Genomic DNA, 7031 nt, shown 5'->3' on the forward strand with positions numbered 1-7031 from the left:
TTTTTAAGGGTTTTTTTTTTTTTTTTTTTTTTTTTGAGAGAGAGAGAGAGCGAGAGAGTTTTTTAATATTTGTTTTTTAGTTTTTGGCGGACACAACATCTTTGTATGTGGTGCTGAGGATCAAACCCAGGCCGCATGCATGCCAGGCGAGCGCGCTACCACTTGAGCCACATCCCCAGCCCCTTAAGGGTTTATCTTAAGCCTTACTCCCTAAGAGGTCTCCTTATGTCTAATCAATTATCAAGTTCCCTAATTATTTGGACATAGAAAATTGTGCAGTGGAAAAATGAGACGTTCCTAGAAGTGTTCTCTTTCTATCTTTGATGGAATCCAAAACTTGCCGAAGAAATTATATTTTGGGGTATGATAGAAGAGAGAAGAATTCTTTGAGAACAGCTAGTGGAAAAAGAATTTTCCTAAAACAGGATGAATTCAGTCTGAGCTAAGAGGATACTGTTGCTGGTGTGTTTCATCTTCTCTGTGCCTAGTCCCTGCCAGTAGTTTGGTGAGGATTGCAAAGGAAGCCATTATGTTGAAACTCATTTTCAAAATAATTTTAGTTGAGATAGAGTGATTTATGTGTTATTTATCAATTCAAAAAATAATAAGATCTAGTAGATGACCTAATTATTAACTATGATATGATGAGGTACCCAGGTTTTTAAACTATAAAGTGATACATCAATATCAGCTTTTTGTGCATGTTAAATGTACAGGTACTAATAATACTATTGTAGCCACGCAAGTACCTGAGATTGAATTTCCTGCCACAGAATGCTCAGGGTTAGGTTTACTTTAATTTAGAGAAAAGTGACATTTCTGACACGTTTCAGCAATTGGAGTGAACTTCATGTTTACTGGAGCCAACATCTTTGTTAATTGCATTAGTTCAACACTCAGTGCAGGCTTTGTAGAGGAAGATTTCATAAATACCTTTGATGATTGTAAAATATACTCTCTGGATACTTTACCACTGACTCAATTGACATATTGACTTAGAAAAGCCTGACACCTATAATCTTTCTAAATTCACATTGGGACTCAGCTAATGGAGCAATATGGATCATTGGTATTTAATCATTTCTTTGTGATACTGACAGGTAATTCTTTTTCATCTATTAGAAAATTTTACACACATTCAATTGACATTTTTGTATAATTTTCTCTGTCTGCCTTATTTTTAATCTCAAAATAAAGAAAAGGTATTGACAAGAAAGCCGTCAGAGTAAAAGTTGAACTAGTAGAGTCTAATTTTAAAAACCTATCTCATTTGGTGAAGGTTTTGCTACTTGATGCTCTTAAAAATATTCCCTTAGCCACTATGCCACCATGAATGTATATTTGATGAAGATTGAATCTAAAATTTAAAATTCCACTTGTACTTAGTGACCCTAATGTTTCTTTCATTTATGTTATAATGTGCTAATAGATGTTAAGCCCCTCTCCTACAGGAAAGGGGGCTTCTGCTGAAGCGGAGTATGTGTGTGTGTGTGTGTGTGTGTGTTCATCAAGTGTTGGAGAGTGAGGCCAGCTATCCATTGTAAAGAATGTTGCACCTTTTACAACATGGTCATTTTAATTTCTTTCCACTTTGTATCCTTATCTACCCCCTTCTTCCTATGTATGCGTATTGCCCTGGAAAATTCATTTAAAGATTAATTTGTGTAGTTTAAACGAGATTCAAATATCCTGGTTCACTCTGATTTTGAGTGTTTGACTTTTGGCTTCTCATTATAATTTATGCTAGAAATTTGATGATAATTATCCTGAAGTAATAGCCATTAAATGCTCTACTGAAGACTTTTTGAGGTTCACACATATTGTTTGCTATAAATTCCATTCTGTGATATTATTGTAAAATGTGATTTTTAAGAAAACAGTGGGATTGTGTGAACATCAAGTATCTACATTAATTAAGATTAAAAATTTTTCTCATGTGTTTATGAGGTTTACTACCAACATAATAAATCCACACTTGGAAGGTATCTTTAAACATGTTATGGTTTAGATGTGGTGTCCCCCAAAAGCTCACGTGTGACACAATGCATGAAGGTTTGGAGGACAAATGATTGGGCTATAGTGTTAACCTAATCAGTGAATTAACCCCCCTGATGGGATTAACTGGGTGGTGACTGGAGGCAGGTGGGGTGTGACTGGAGGAAGTGGCTCACTGGGGGTATGGCTATGGGGTATATATTTTGGAGTATATATAGATTTGGAAAATGGAGTCTCTCTCTCTCTCTCTCTCTCCTTCCCAATCATCCCGTGAGCTGCTTTCTTCCACCACACTCTTCTACCATGTTGTTCCTGCCTCACCTGGAGCCCCAAAGAATGGAGCTGGCCTATTATGGACTAAAACCTCTGAAACCTTGAGTCCCTTAATAATCTTTCCGCCTCTATAATTGTGTTGGTTGAGTCTTTTAGTCACAGCAGCAAAAAAAATCTGACCAAAACAAAACATAAATTCCAATGTATTCTGTTTTGTAAAGAAATCACTCAAAAGAGTAATTCAGATATAAAAATATATGGAAAGAAATATTCTTTCTGCAAATTTCACAAGAGTTTGCAGCCCACATATTTTAGCTTCAATCAAACTTTTGCATGAAATCCAAAATCAATCCTTTAAGTCATAACATGGGCCATAGAAATGTAATTTATTTAATTTAGACTTTAATGTAAGGCTGTTATTTTAAATCATGATTATATTTCCATTCTTTGTTCTGCTCATGTCATAAGCTCTATGTGTGTGAATCACATACTGCATTTAATTTTATTTTTTATTTTTTTATTTTATTTGCATTTTTAGAACTATGCAGTAGGACACTTAGAAAACATTTTTTAAATGTTTGGAATCGAAGACAACTTCATGTGCTGTTAGTTCATCTTAACACCTTATATATAAGGAAAGAACTGACGCAAGTTTTACCTCTTTACATGAAGAACAAAGAGATCTTTAAAATATATATGATATCCTGGTTTCTGTGAAACCTATAAATTTTCCCAGAAAGTAATTACCAGAATAACTCCTTGTTAATTACCACCTTTGCTTTGAGGTAATATTTATTTTTATGAAAAACATGAGTATTTATGTTAGACCAGTCAGTGACACTCATCCTAATTCAGGAAAAATGTGCATTTTTAATTTAAAATATATTCATTTTAATCACTTCTCCCGGTGACCCAAACCTCTGTGTAGCATAGTTTCTCTTTCTTATTCTGTGCTATTTGCAATAAAAATAACAAGATAGATTTTTCTTTGTATATATAGAGGCTTTTCCCAAAAAAACTTATGATACTTTGCTTCTACTGTTATGGAGAGACGAAAACATACCATAGAACTACCACTCCTCCAAAATTGCTATTGCCCTTCATCAGCTGAGTGCATGACAAGAGTTATGAACACATTTCAGTTTTCCTTCTTTGTCCTAGAATTTTTTTTTTTAATAACTGCTAGGATCTTATTTTATTTTTCATGTTGGAGGAGAAAGTAAACACAGAAATATAACTAGTTGGTGTGTATGGTAAAATAAAGCAATATTTGGTTTCTAACTTCAGCAATATTTTGAAGTTACATACCATATATGATAGAAAAAAATTGTTCTTCTGAAACTTGGACTTGCTTGTCATTGTCTCAGTAGTGACTTGCTGTTTCAAATCATTGTCTGAATAATAAAGCAGTATTTCTGTTGCTTATGATGTTGAGAAGTGAATGCTAAATATGTAGTCACCAAGCATTCATTTGCTTACTGACAAAAGCAATGACCTAAGGATCATAAGTGAGTGCTAATGTTTGGTTGCTTGCTAGTGCTGTATGGGTTTTTGTTGTACAAATAGACATCATTTGTAGACTCCTTAAATGAGCTTCAAAGGAATTATCAGAGATGAAATAGGTAAAATCATTAAGGAGAAATTCAGCATATACTACACATAGAATTGCCATATTTAACATATCATTCTCTTTCCTGTATGTTGAAAACTCTCTGCAGGGAAATTGTTATTTTTAATCAGAATGCATATAATGTTTCTGTCTCGGTTAATGCAGAATGAAATATATGAGTGTGTGACAAAAGTGCTGTCTCATCAAAAATCCTGCCCTCAGCACTGGGAATCCATCAGTGAAGGAAGTAGGCAAGCTTCTAACTCTTGCATCATTAATAGAGGGAAAGGGGGTCACAGATAATTCACAAGAAAATACATCAATGATGAATAACCTGACAAAATCATAAATAAAATAGGGTGATGGGGGGAGATGACATTTCTGAGTTTAGACCTAGATAACAAAGAACCCAGATTATGTAAATTTTTAGGGTGCATGCATTTCAATTCTAGTACAGAGTTTTCAGACTACTTCAATTCCTGGGACCATAAAGGAAAGTGTGAACAGAACAGTAAAGAGGCACATAGAGATGAGACCAGTGAAGGGAACCAGTCTGGGTCATGCCAGTTATGATGAGTGACCTGGAACCTGCTCACAGTGAGATAAGTCTATGGAGGGACTGAGATAGTCCCATTTACATTTTTCAAAAATCACTTTGCTCTTTTTATGGAGAATGGACTGGATGAGAGGAAAAATGTAAACAGTAGAAGGAAGCCACAGTAGTGTCCAAAGAAGGAATAATATTGAGTTAGCCAGTGTTGTGGCTAGAGTCTTCTTCAGATTCTCCAAATGACCCTTGCTACAAAATGTGCCCTACTTCTGAAGAATAAAACTTTTGCCTATCTAAACACTTCCTGTTTTAATCCAAAGAAAAGGATGTAGTACTTCCTTACCATCTGTTCCCCAATCCAGGATTTAGATTGTTGATATCCTTTTCTTCACATGGAGATTACTTTGAAACACCCAGGTGGTTTTGATCAAATTATATATACTTAGAATATTAATCTTAAGCTCCATTAAAACCCCTACAGACACAAGAAATAACTTAAACTGACTAAGTAAATTTTAAATGCCAAGAAGATGAGACTATACATAAATTCACAATCTTTGGTACTTTAGGGTTGTGCTATGACTTGAAAGTTGTGATTTGCTGACCAATAACTGAGACTCCATCGGGCTGGAATAGGATTATAGAAATTTACTTATAAAATATTTTTAGGCATTGAAGCATCATTTTAAAGAAACTGTGCTTTGGTAAATTAATTTGGGAGATCTTACCAGGTAGCACAGCAGGGCTAAAGAGATGAGTGGACAATCTGTCAGCCCCACAGGGCTTGTGCTTACAAGGGCTCCATGCTCAGTTGAGTGCTCTCACTGTCTTGAATTCTTGATCATTTTTTTAAACAAGAGTCCTCATAGTTTCATTTTATACTAGGTACTCTAAATTATATAGTCAGTTCTGAATATAAGACTCAGTCTCTATGAAAAATCAATACATGTACTTATAATAAGGCCCAGAGAGAGAAAGAGGCGAGATGAATAGATTTGATTAAAGGGATTTGTATGAAAGCAAATTCCTCACCTATAGAATAAGAACTATTAGCACAGAAGGCTCTTGGGTACCTGCGTACAGTCCATGCCTACCTGATTTGTGCCTATTCATGACAAAATAAAAACATTATTTTTATTTTTTATTTGGTTTATTTCCAGTCAAATGTCTGTTCTTTATTGTGACAGTAGATTCATCTTGCCCTTTTTGTTCTACATCTTTTGTTTTGTATCAAGTTGGTACAAAGTAGCAGCTTTTTCTTTGTTTTTTGAAACAAAACTAATTTGTTGTTTGAAACAAAACATTTCAGCCCAGTGTTTCTGCTTTACTTTTCCCTCTTTTTTCTAATCCAAACTTCATTTTTCTCTTGGTTATTCCCAAAAGCAATGAGGTGCCATTTACAAATATCTAAACATGATTTTTTTTTAAGTTGAGTAAAAAGTCATCAGGACTAAATTCACATGGGTGTTAGAACTTCTTGTAAGACAAATTCAAACTTGGAGAGGAGTTGCCTTCCTTTGACCCCAGAACTTATCACTCCTGTATTGTTTCATAAATTCATCCCATTTTATGTCTCAAAGGAGTGCAGCCATTTTCTTTTCATCTTGGTATCCTCAAAGCTTAGCATAGAATGGTAGATTCAAGAAGCCTTCAATGACTGTATAGAAAGTAAATATAAAAACAAAATCAACAAATGAAATATTTTAAACTAGAATTGACTCTGAAATGAAGGAATATCTCCCTTCTGTCAGCACTTTTATGGTAGCTCCAACCTTTCTTAGCCTGAGTGTTGGTTAATAGATGTATTGTAACTGTAATAAGAAGTTAAGATAGGCATTCTGTCTCTGTTTCAGCTGAAGCTGAGAAAGCATCTTCTACCCCCACATTTCAAAATAAGACGTGAGTCCACTAAATGAAGACTTGAAAAGCTAACAGTCACAAGCTGATTTTATGAGCCACAGCTGATAACCCATCTTGAGCTAATGTAACAGTTTGGAGATGAGAACAGGGTTTGCAGGAAGCTGTTGGTATTCATGGAATGTTATCCTATCCCAACCCTCAGAACAAAGGCATGAGGGCTGTCTTTACCTCTCCTAGCATAGGTAAGGGCTTTACTGGGACAAATCAGAGAGCCTGAAGAAAACCAGGGTTAGACTTTAAGTCAAACTTGAGAAATAAAGAGGATTAGAGACTACAGCTGCCTGGGAGGTCTGACAAGGCATTGCAAAGAGTTGCTGAGTGGTAGGTGTGCTGAAACCTATGTGGCAGAGTGCTTGCTTCCTGTTGGCAGGACTGCCTGTAGAAAAAAGAAGTGGTCTGAGTGTTAGATCCTGTCCAGGAGGGCTGCCTAGGGGAGGGAGGTGACCCCAGCAGAAAGAACATGAAGGTCTACTGCCAGATCCTGACGCTGGGCAAGGAGCTCTTAGTGACCAGTAAGAGGAGCTGCATTCACCCACAAAGAGGAGATGGAAAAATAAGATATCTTCAATGTGGAGGAGACCACAAAGTTACCCATAAACTAGCTTACCCACCAAAAGGAAAAGCCAGCTTTACTACCTAATAAATTGCAGAATTCTAACATCAAAAAGAAGACCCCCCCCCCCC

General features: G+C 35.8%; 1 protein-coding gene across 2 annotated transcripts in view; it reads left to right on the forward strand.

The window, feature by feature from the left end:
* The window catches only part of Oxr1 (oxidation resistance 1), a 322826-nt gene that overhangs the window by 96926 nt on the left and 218869 nt on the right, over positions 1-7031 (forward strand). The window lies entirely within an intron of this gene.

This window comes from Marmota marmota, unplaced genomic scaffold (genome assembly GCF_001458135.2).
Source record: "Marmota marmota marmota unplaced genomic scaffold, marMar, whole genome shotgun sequence".
NCBI classification, from domain to species: Eukaryota; Metazoa; Chordata; class Mammalia; order Rodentia; family Sciuridae; genus Marmota; species Marmota marmota.